This window comes from Octodon degus, unplaced genomic scaffold (genome assembly GCF_000260255.1).
Source record: "Octodon degus isolate 3935 unplaced genomic scaffold, OctDeg1.0 scaffold00003, whole genome shotgun sequence".
Taxonomy (NCBI): Eukaryota; Metazoa; Chordata; class Mammalia; order Rodentia; family Octodontidae; genus Octodon; species Octodon degus.
Window position 1 is genome coordinate 27,306,954 of NW_004524579.1, and position 9,289 is coordinate 27,316,242.

The 9,289-nt window shown below is 41.0% G+C and overlaps 1 protein-coding gene and 1 pseudogene across 2 annotated transcripts in view; one reads left to right on the forward strand and one right to left on the reverse strand.

Moving 5' to 3' along the window:
- Nucleotides 1–9,289, reverse strand: part of Myo5b (myosin VB) — a 426,429-nt gene that overhangs the window by 382,342 nt on the left and 34,798 nt on the right. The window lies entirely within an intron of this gene.
- On the forward strand, nt 7,921–9,283 carry LOC101578154 (annotated as a pseudogene). The gene has a single exon (XR_002821019.1). The product of XR_002821019.1 is annotated as an E3 ubiquitin-protein ligase RNF13 pseudogene (transcript).

Consider the following 9,289-nt stretch of genomic DNA (forward strand, 5'->3'; position numbering starts at 1 on the left):
TTCCTTATTAAAAAAAAAAAAAAAAAACCAGGTCAGCTTGTGAACAGAGTTGAGTAAAACCTTGTTCCACACTACCATACCCTGGATTCCCAGCCCCAGGGACATCTGAGCACATCTCTGCCATCCTCTGTAAGGTCTCATTGTCCAGACCCATATTATTGGCTGATATACCAAGATGCCAGTGATGCCAGGACCCTGCGTAAGTCTCCCCAAGACAGTCAGACACCACCATCATCACCATCTCCACCATCCTGACCTCCACAGTTAAGCTCACAGAGCCTTCTCTGATTATTTAACACATGTGCACACTACATGTGTGTGGTTAGCATGTTCCAAAAGAATAGCAATGGTGGCCTCTGAGAAAAAGAGCTGGGGAGAGAAAGGGGAGTGGGATTTTCACTTCTTATTTAGAGATTCCTGTATTCTTAAATTTTTATGAGATTATCATATTTGGTTTAGGAATTTTTTAAAGCTTTCAGAGAAACCATCAAGACGTATCTGACAATCAACCTCACAATATTAAAGTTAAAAGTCCTCTTTGCACACTAAATTTGCTTCTAATTTTTAGAAGTCTAATAGTCAGTGCTCTCATGCCTTGATTGATAAAGATGACTTCATGCAACCGCATCCCAGGGAGGGCCAGGGGCAACGTGCAGGTAGAGTTGAAGGAGCTCGGGAGAAAAAGTCCCCAATCTCAATACCTTGTTTCTTTTTTTTCTTTTTTTTTTTTTTTTTTTTTTGCTTTTAAGAAGTTTTAATTTTTTTCCTTGTCCTTTTTGTTTTAATTTATTTTAATGAGAATATGGTAAATGATAATTAGAAATGCCATTTAGAAGACCAAGATGAGCTATTCAACCATAGATTTTGTATTACCTATTGCTGTCCAATACCTTGTTTCTATTCCACAGAAACACATGCAATTAAGTTCACAATCATTACCTATCATCTGGAAGCACCACAGAGGCATTTAGTACAATATACTTAAGAAGTAAACACGTGAATTAATCATCCATTAGCTTGTTCAACAAGCACTTGTATCTGGGGCAGGCTGAGACAGAGGTGAGAGGGACTGACATTAATCATTAGGAATATTTTTCCAATAGTTAAGGGCTGGTTAAAGCCCTGAGATGGTCAGGAGACTATGTTTAAGCTCCCACCTCAAAATTTCTTTAAAGTAAGATCAATCAATTCTCACTCATCCAAGGCAGTCCTACTGGAGCCCTGCTTGACACTGGCTGGAAGGTGAGGGACAGGTTGACAGGCCAGCGCCCTGAAGTCTGTTTGCCTTCTAGGAGCTTTGCCCTTGACAGTGAGAAAGTGGCACAAGCACTGCTGCAGAGCAGACAAATTTTAACCACAACCACAATTCTTCCAGTCTGCAAAATAAAATTTTAAAACCTGTTTTTCCAGTTTATATGAATGAATGTATATGAAGTTTCTGACATAGACAGGCTTTCCATAAAACATAGCTGCAAATCACTCTAGGCGTGTAACATAATTTTGCCTTTAGTGGAAATATATCTCTTCATTAGAATTCACATAACTTTAACTAATCTTTTGTTTGCTCATTTTTAAATAAGACCAAAGTGTATATTAGATATCAGGAGATGGGAAGAAAATGCCCCAACGAGAAAAGGAAGAAGGGAGGCAGAGGAGGAAGGGAAGGGACAAGCAAAGAAACAATGGAAAGGAAGCTTTTGTAAATAAGGAGGGGAATGGGAAAAAAAGCAAGATATGTCATGTGCAGGTACAAATTCCCTGTGATGAATGTTGTTACATTTATATAAAGTGTACCAATAAAACTTTTTAAATGGAAAAAATAAAATGGATTTGAGGACTTTGGCTCTGAGCTGCACATTCCAAACTCCCCCAGTCTCCCCCCACCTCCCCCGACCCCCACATACCCAATCTGCCCCATACCACTCTTTGAGACAAGGGCTCACTAAGTCACTAAGTTACCCAGGCTAGACTTGAACTTTCAATTGTCCTATCTCAGCCACCCAGGGGACTGGGATTATACCATGCACCACCATGCCTAGCACCATTCTCATTTTTAAAGATATGACACAAATTAGGACAAGGTAGAACTACAAGGGATTCTATTCAACCAAGCACTTATCTTGTTAATCCTTGAGTAAAAGATTTCTTTTCTATTGCCCTACATGCTTAAGAGTTTAAAATTGTCTTAAGGTTTGCATATACATCATTGCTTCTGACCCCTTTCCAGCAATCTATCTACAGAATAATGAAGAGACCTGACTCTTTCCAAGTTAGAGAGAAGAGTTACTAAATTGTTTGCCCAGCAATCCAGGTAAGTGGAGTGAGTTTGTTTTTGTGATATGGGGGATTGAACCCTAGGCCTTTGAACTGAGCTATAGCACAAACTTTTACTTTGAGACAGGGTCTCAAAAAGTTGACCATGCCAACCTACACTTGTGGTCCTCTTGTCTCAGACTCTTGGATAGATGAGATTAAAAGCCTGGGCTATCACACTCAACCCATTTCTTTTATCAAAGCAGATGCATAATGGAAGAGATAAAAGATAAAAAATATATAGATATATAGAATTTTTTTTCACATAATACTTAACTGTCCCGGGGCAGGGAAATGGCTCAGTAGAATAAGCGTTTCCCTGGCAAGTGCAAGGGGCCTGAGTTCAATCTCCATTTCTGCCAAAAAAAAAAAAAAAAAGAGTCAAAACTCAACTGTCCCTTTACCAATCAGAAAAGCAATTATTTGACTGGTAAATGAGAATTCCTAGAGGGACTTTCTGACTGCTAAAGAGATTCTCAGCCAGACATTGTGGTGTACAACTGCAATCCCAGAACTAAGGAGGCTGAGTCAAGAGGATCACTGGGAGTTTAAAAACAGCCTGAGTTACATAGTAAGCAAAAGGACAGGCTCAAATATATAGCAAGACACTGACTCAAAAGCAAAAACAAGAAAAGATTCTCAGTAACGCTACAAACTAAGATCCAAATATGCTTTTTGAAAGGAGCATGGTGTCATCAAACCTTCAACAAAAGTGTGTGATTTTAAGAGTTATCTTCAAGCTCTTTTATACCACTAGGTTAAAATTAAACTGGAAGCCCTCCCTGCTTCTTAGTATCAGACACTGAGCAGAAAACCAGCATCTGCTGTAGTTCTGCTCAAGGATATTTCAGAATGGCGTCATGTTCTCTCAAGAACCACAGCATACAAAAATCTACCAGAGTGTGCTCATTTAGTAAGAGCTCAAGTAACCACAACCCAACTAACCAGAACCAGGCTGCTGGAGTTCCAGAAGAAATAATTGGAGTTTTCTAAACCATATTTGTAGTCAATGTGTACAAGCTATACTAATAAACAGAAAAGATAGAAAGTTTGATTCAACGCCTTTGTATCTTAGGACAGAAAAAAAAAATTAACGTCAACCTTTAGGGACAGCTGGTATCTACCTTTTCAAGATAACATCCTATGCCCTTGTCATCTACTGACCAAGCAGTATAACTTGCTATTGCAAGACACTAAAGTCCTACCCCCTCATAGAACACGTTATCTTTAGTTTTCTCTTTAGATATAAAAGTGGCCCAATCTAGGACAGAGTTTTCATATCGCATCTCCTGAACAGCCTCTCTGATCTTAGAGCAAAAGTTTTAATCTTGACACCTCCCCCCTCCACACCCCACCAGTTGTCCCACCCTAGCAGTCACACCAAGTTCCATCACTTCTGTTGATGCATGCCTGAAATCCATTCGCTTGTCTCCAACACTACTGTCACTACTCAAATCTGAACGAGTGCCATCTTTTACCTGAGCCACAATGATCTATAATTGCTCTCTCCATCTCAATTCCAGCCTTTGTCCAAGCCATTCTTCACAATGTAGTATGAATAATTAATTGAATCTATATTGAATTGTATTAGTTCACATCTTTTAGAGCCAATAGTGAATTTTCTTTGGGTATAGGATATGACCTAAAATTCTTACCTCACCAAAAAGACCTCTGTGATCTGACCTGAGCCTATCCTCCTTAACCTCACTGCAAGTCCACCCTATTGTGCATAACTCTCCTGCCTCTCTGATTTTCTTCAACTCCTCGAACATGGTAAGGAGGAGCCCTTTCCCACCATCCCTGGGTCTTTACACTGGCTCCTCTCTCTGCTTGAACCACATTGTTCTTTCTCCTAAATTCAACCAAAGCCTTTTCCCTCAACCAGCTCCCTCCCTTTTGCTTCCTCAGAGAGGTCACCACTGATCTCCACAGTAAGCTAAGTACCCCTATTATTCTTATACTATCCTGTTCTTTTTCACTCCAGTGACCATCATACTGATGATCTCATGTTTAGCTATGTGGTGATTCAGTGTTAGTCTCTCCCATTTGGCCATTATTGTATGACGGTAGAAACCATGTCCTTTGTGTACAAATGCCCACTCTCTGCCCTGCCTGGTAAGAGTAAGTGCTTAAACAATGGTGAAACTCAAGAACTGAAAATATATTTTTAAGAGCAGAATATATTTAATGGGGGAAAGAAAGCTCCTGTCCAAGAGAAGGACAGAAGGGGGACCCAAGCGGTTTGCCCCACAACTGACAATATTTTAAAATTGAGTTCCACATTTATCGAACCAGAACTCATTACAATGCTCCAGGTTCAAATGAAGGTTTTACTGTAAAAGAAGCTCACAAAACTAAACACTGGAATTTTCCAATGGAAGCAGAAAGTAGATTAAGATAGAAATAAGCACCTGAAGCCACTTTTTTTTTGGGGGGGGATGGAACCAGGGCTGGAACTCACACCCTAGCACTTGCCAGGCAAGCACTTGTTCTATTGAGCCATCTCCCCAGCTCCAAAGCCACTTCTTGAGAATGTTTCTTCATAACAGGAGCCAGAAAGCACAGGCAACCTGCATTAGTTGTATGTATGATTTTGGGGCCACACGTCCAATGCAGAACAGTGACTGACATACCACAGATATTTCTTTATGGCACAAAGAAGGAGGGGAAAGAAAGAACCCCAGACTTCCCAGTTAGCTCACACATGGATCCTGCTGAAGATTTCTGGACCCCTTAACCAAATCTACTCTCTCGTAACACCTCAATTCAGCGGGCCAACCTCCTTCCCTATTTTTAGACAAATATTGAGAGATCTCATTTAATTTTTTACCTTCTTGGTAGAACCACTTCTGTTTGTTAGGATCCACAATTACATGTTAGCTTGCATGCATTTCTAGCTCTATCTGTAGTTCATGTATTTACAATTCCATCATTTATTGCTTAGTAGGTGGAGAACCACAGACTCCTACAACATAGAAAGTAACTGGGAAGATCACTTAGTCAAACTATCTCATCTGTAACTTAAAAAAATAAAACAAGGACCAAGGAGGGAATATAACTCAATGCACTAAAGTAAGAATGTCAGTTCCCTGGCTCCCCATCTAAAAACTGCCTGGTCATTATCTCTAAAAAATAAAATAAATCAAAGTTCTCTGAGACAGAAGCCACAACTATCACTTAACTGGCACATATTGAAGTGTGTGTTATAAGTATCTGGTGACTGAATAAGAATGATATAGTATATTGATTACCAAGAAGTCCTCCACATTAAACATTCTCTGCACCACCATAGTTATTATGATCAATGTTAATGGACATTTCCAAGGGAGTTGGCTAACAAAGCACTGTACACACTACAGCTCCTCTCATGCGTGAAGACTAACAGCCATAAGAGACAAAGGTTTGAATTCATGTCCCTGGGAGACTCCTAAAGAAGTTGTACAGGTTTGTCCACTGCTGCCAATCACTTCTGAAAATAGACCTTAGTGGAAAAGGTGCACAGTCAGCCTCAAAGTCAGGTTAACTGAGCCCACAACTATAGAGGACCACCTGGGCAACTCTCCTTGAAAGAGAACCAATTGTCTCCGTTTTGCCTGAGCCTGACCCTATTACCACGTATTGATATGTACAGAGCTGACTAGGACATTTCCTCGTCCCTTCAATTGGCTTTACGCAACACATATCAGTTCTAGCCAGCTGAGGGGCTGATAGTCTTTGAAGATGGCAGGAGTGTTTCTCCAGAACCCCTACCTGCTGCTTTCTAGCATGAGCCAGGTTGAGACCAGATAAAGAACCATGCTCCACATTATGGGATCAAGCCTCAAGGTAGAGGCTATGACTTCCTAGGGCTTGAAAGATTACATATCAGAGCTAAAGCATGGACCCCAAAACATCAGATATTATGTCAATTGTGTTATATAGATTATTCTTTCTGCATATCCTTCTCTCTGCATATCACAGAAGTAAACACAGGCCTCCTACCTAGCCCAGCTCATAGCACTCACCTACTTCCCATCTTCCTACCACTCACAGTCACTCATCCTCCAGCTAATTCTTTCTTCTTGAATCAATGAAGCCCAGGTTGGTCTTGGATTGAGGCTTTTGTTCTGGATGACCAGCATTATGGCTGGACTTAGGACCCCTTGGCTTCCCATAACTACAAATATGACTCAGTGTCCTCATTCTCACCCTGGGTTGCACTGGATGTGGCAGATTGGAATTAATAGGATTCCAATTCCAATAACTTATCATGGAATTACAAGTACAAACTTCCCAGAGTGATAGGAAGACCAGGAAGGGCTTTTCTATACACAGCCACCGCAGGCAGATCTGCTGTCACTCCAAAGAGATCATACCAAAGATAGGGGCTTTCATTCTACTGATGTTCCCCTCTGTACCTCATCCCTATGCGGCCAAGGAAAAGATGCTTTTCCATTCTTTAACTGTGATATTTAAGGTTTTCAATCCCTGCAGAAAACTTCTCATACATATCAACACCCTGACATTTTCAAGGAACTTTCATATATTCATTATCTTCTTTGACCTTCACAACCATCTTGAGGCTGAGCCCAAACTGAAAACCACTCAAGTTGAGAGACATTAAGTGATGTCCAAAGTCACCCAATTAGAGAGCTGCAAAGCAAGGCTTCAGGCTCCCAAATATTCTCAAAAACCACCATCTAATTTCTCATAGTCACAATGGTTTCCTATCTACCCATATCATATCAAATCCCAACTCCTCTCCCTGAATCATACAGACTTACCCACCAATTTCTCTAGCATGAATCTTCTACTCAACAAAGTTCCCCCATCTCCAGGCCTTTCTGTGGCCCCATACTTCCATTTCTGGAGTTCCTTCAAGTCCAATTGTTAAGACTACTACAGATCTTAGTAGCACACACCCTTGCATACTCCTCAGCACTCTGACCACTTATCTAACACTATCTGTTCCATGTAGAAAGGTTTGTGCTGCTGCTGCCCTAAGTCAAAACTGAGTGGCAAAGGACAGGAACTCTTCTGCTGAACCCTCAGATTGCCCCACCCTTACAGAGATCAATAGACCCATAACTTCTCCACAGATGAATACAACCAAGTTACAGTCTAGAGAATCATAATATGAACAACACTTACACAGTTGTGGATGGCATGGACAGGAACAAGCATGGTTCCCCTTACATTGAAAGGGCCATGTAGTAAATGCACAATGTGTCAAATAAGGACAAAGCATCAGGCAAGAATATCCAGTGTAAGCATGCAAGTAGAAACAACAATAAGGCCAATGAGGGGCACATCTATCTGCCTACCTTAAGGTCGATCCAGGTAACTGCTTCTCTGATAATTCTTCTTGAATGTTTTTTAATGCTTAATGCCAATTTGCAGAGGACACCACTAAGTAGCATGCTCTCTAAGTTACTGGTAACTGGACCTTAGCATAGACAGAGAGCTTAAAGATGGCATACCCCTGCTCCACAAGATGATGATGACAAACAGGTACTTTGACTTGTGGATTCTATGGGCCAGTCAATGTTTACTTGACTACTATCAGCAACATTCTCCAAAATAGACATTTTATTCTCCCTCAAAAGTAAGAACTAGGGAGGGCTCCGGCTATGGGTGTCGGTGCGGATGTTCAGTTATGAACTCAGGCTAGGTTTTCTCCAGTAGCAACAAGGCCGGCAAGCCTGTGTCCCGCGGGCTGGCCCTCCAGGTGACTTTCCCACGAGATGCTGCTCTCCATAGGGATGCTTATGCTTTCGGCTACACAAGTCTACACCATCTTGACTGTCCAGCTCTTTGCATTCTTAAACTTACTACCTGTAGGAGCTGATATTTTAGCGTATAATTTTGAAAATGCATCTCAGACATTTGATGATCTTCCAGCAAAATTTGGTTATAGACCTCCAGCTGAAGGTTTAAAGGGTTTTTTGATTAATTCAAAACCAGAGAATGCTTGTGAACCCATAATGCCTCCACCAGTAAAAGACAACTCATCTGCCACTTTCATCGTGTTAATTAGAAGACTTGATTGTAATTTTGATATAAAGGTTTTAAATGCACAGCAAGCTGGATACAAAGCAGCCATTGTTCACAATGTTGACTCTGAAGACCTCATTAGCATGGGATCCAACGACATTGATGTGTTAAAGAAAATTGACATTCCCTCTGTCTTCATTGGTGAATCATCAGCTAATTCCCTGAAAGATGAATTCACTTATGAAAAGGGAGGCCACATCATCTTAGTTCCAGAATTTAGTCTTCCTCTAGAATACTATCTAATCCCCTTCCTCATTATTGTGGGCATCTGTCTCATCCTGATAGTCATTTTTATGATCACAAAATTTGTCCAGGACAGACACAGAGCTAGAAGAAATAGACTTGGGAAAGATCAACTTAAGAAACTCCCTGTACATAAATTCAAGAAAGGAGATGAGTATGATGTATGTGCCATTTGTTTGGATGAATATGAAGATGGAGAAAAACTCAGAATCCTTCCCTGTTCCCATGCTTATCACTGCAAGTGTGTAGACCCCTGGCTAACTAAAACCAAGAAAACCTGTCCAGTCTGCAAGCAAAAAGTTGTTCCTTCTCAAGGTGATTCTGACTCTGACACAGACAGTAGTCAAAAAGAAAACGAAGTGTCAGAACACACCCCTCTGCATAGACCTTTGGCTTCTGTCAGTACCCAGTCGTTTGGGGCTTTGTCAGAGTCGCACTCACATCAGAACATGACAGAGTCTTCAGACATTGAGGATGATGACAACGAAGACACTGACAGCAGTGAGGGAGAGAACGAAGTGAATGAACACAGTGTGGTGGTCCAGCTGCAGCCTGGTGGTGAGCGGGACTGCAGCCTAGCGAACACCGTGTGACTTTCATAAGGTGATGGGTTTACTTCCCTTGAAAACATTGATTTAGGTACATAATTTGATTTTTTGCTCCTTTTAGAGACTTCTGTAGAAATAACTTATTTTTTAGT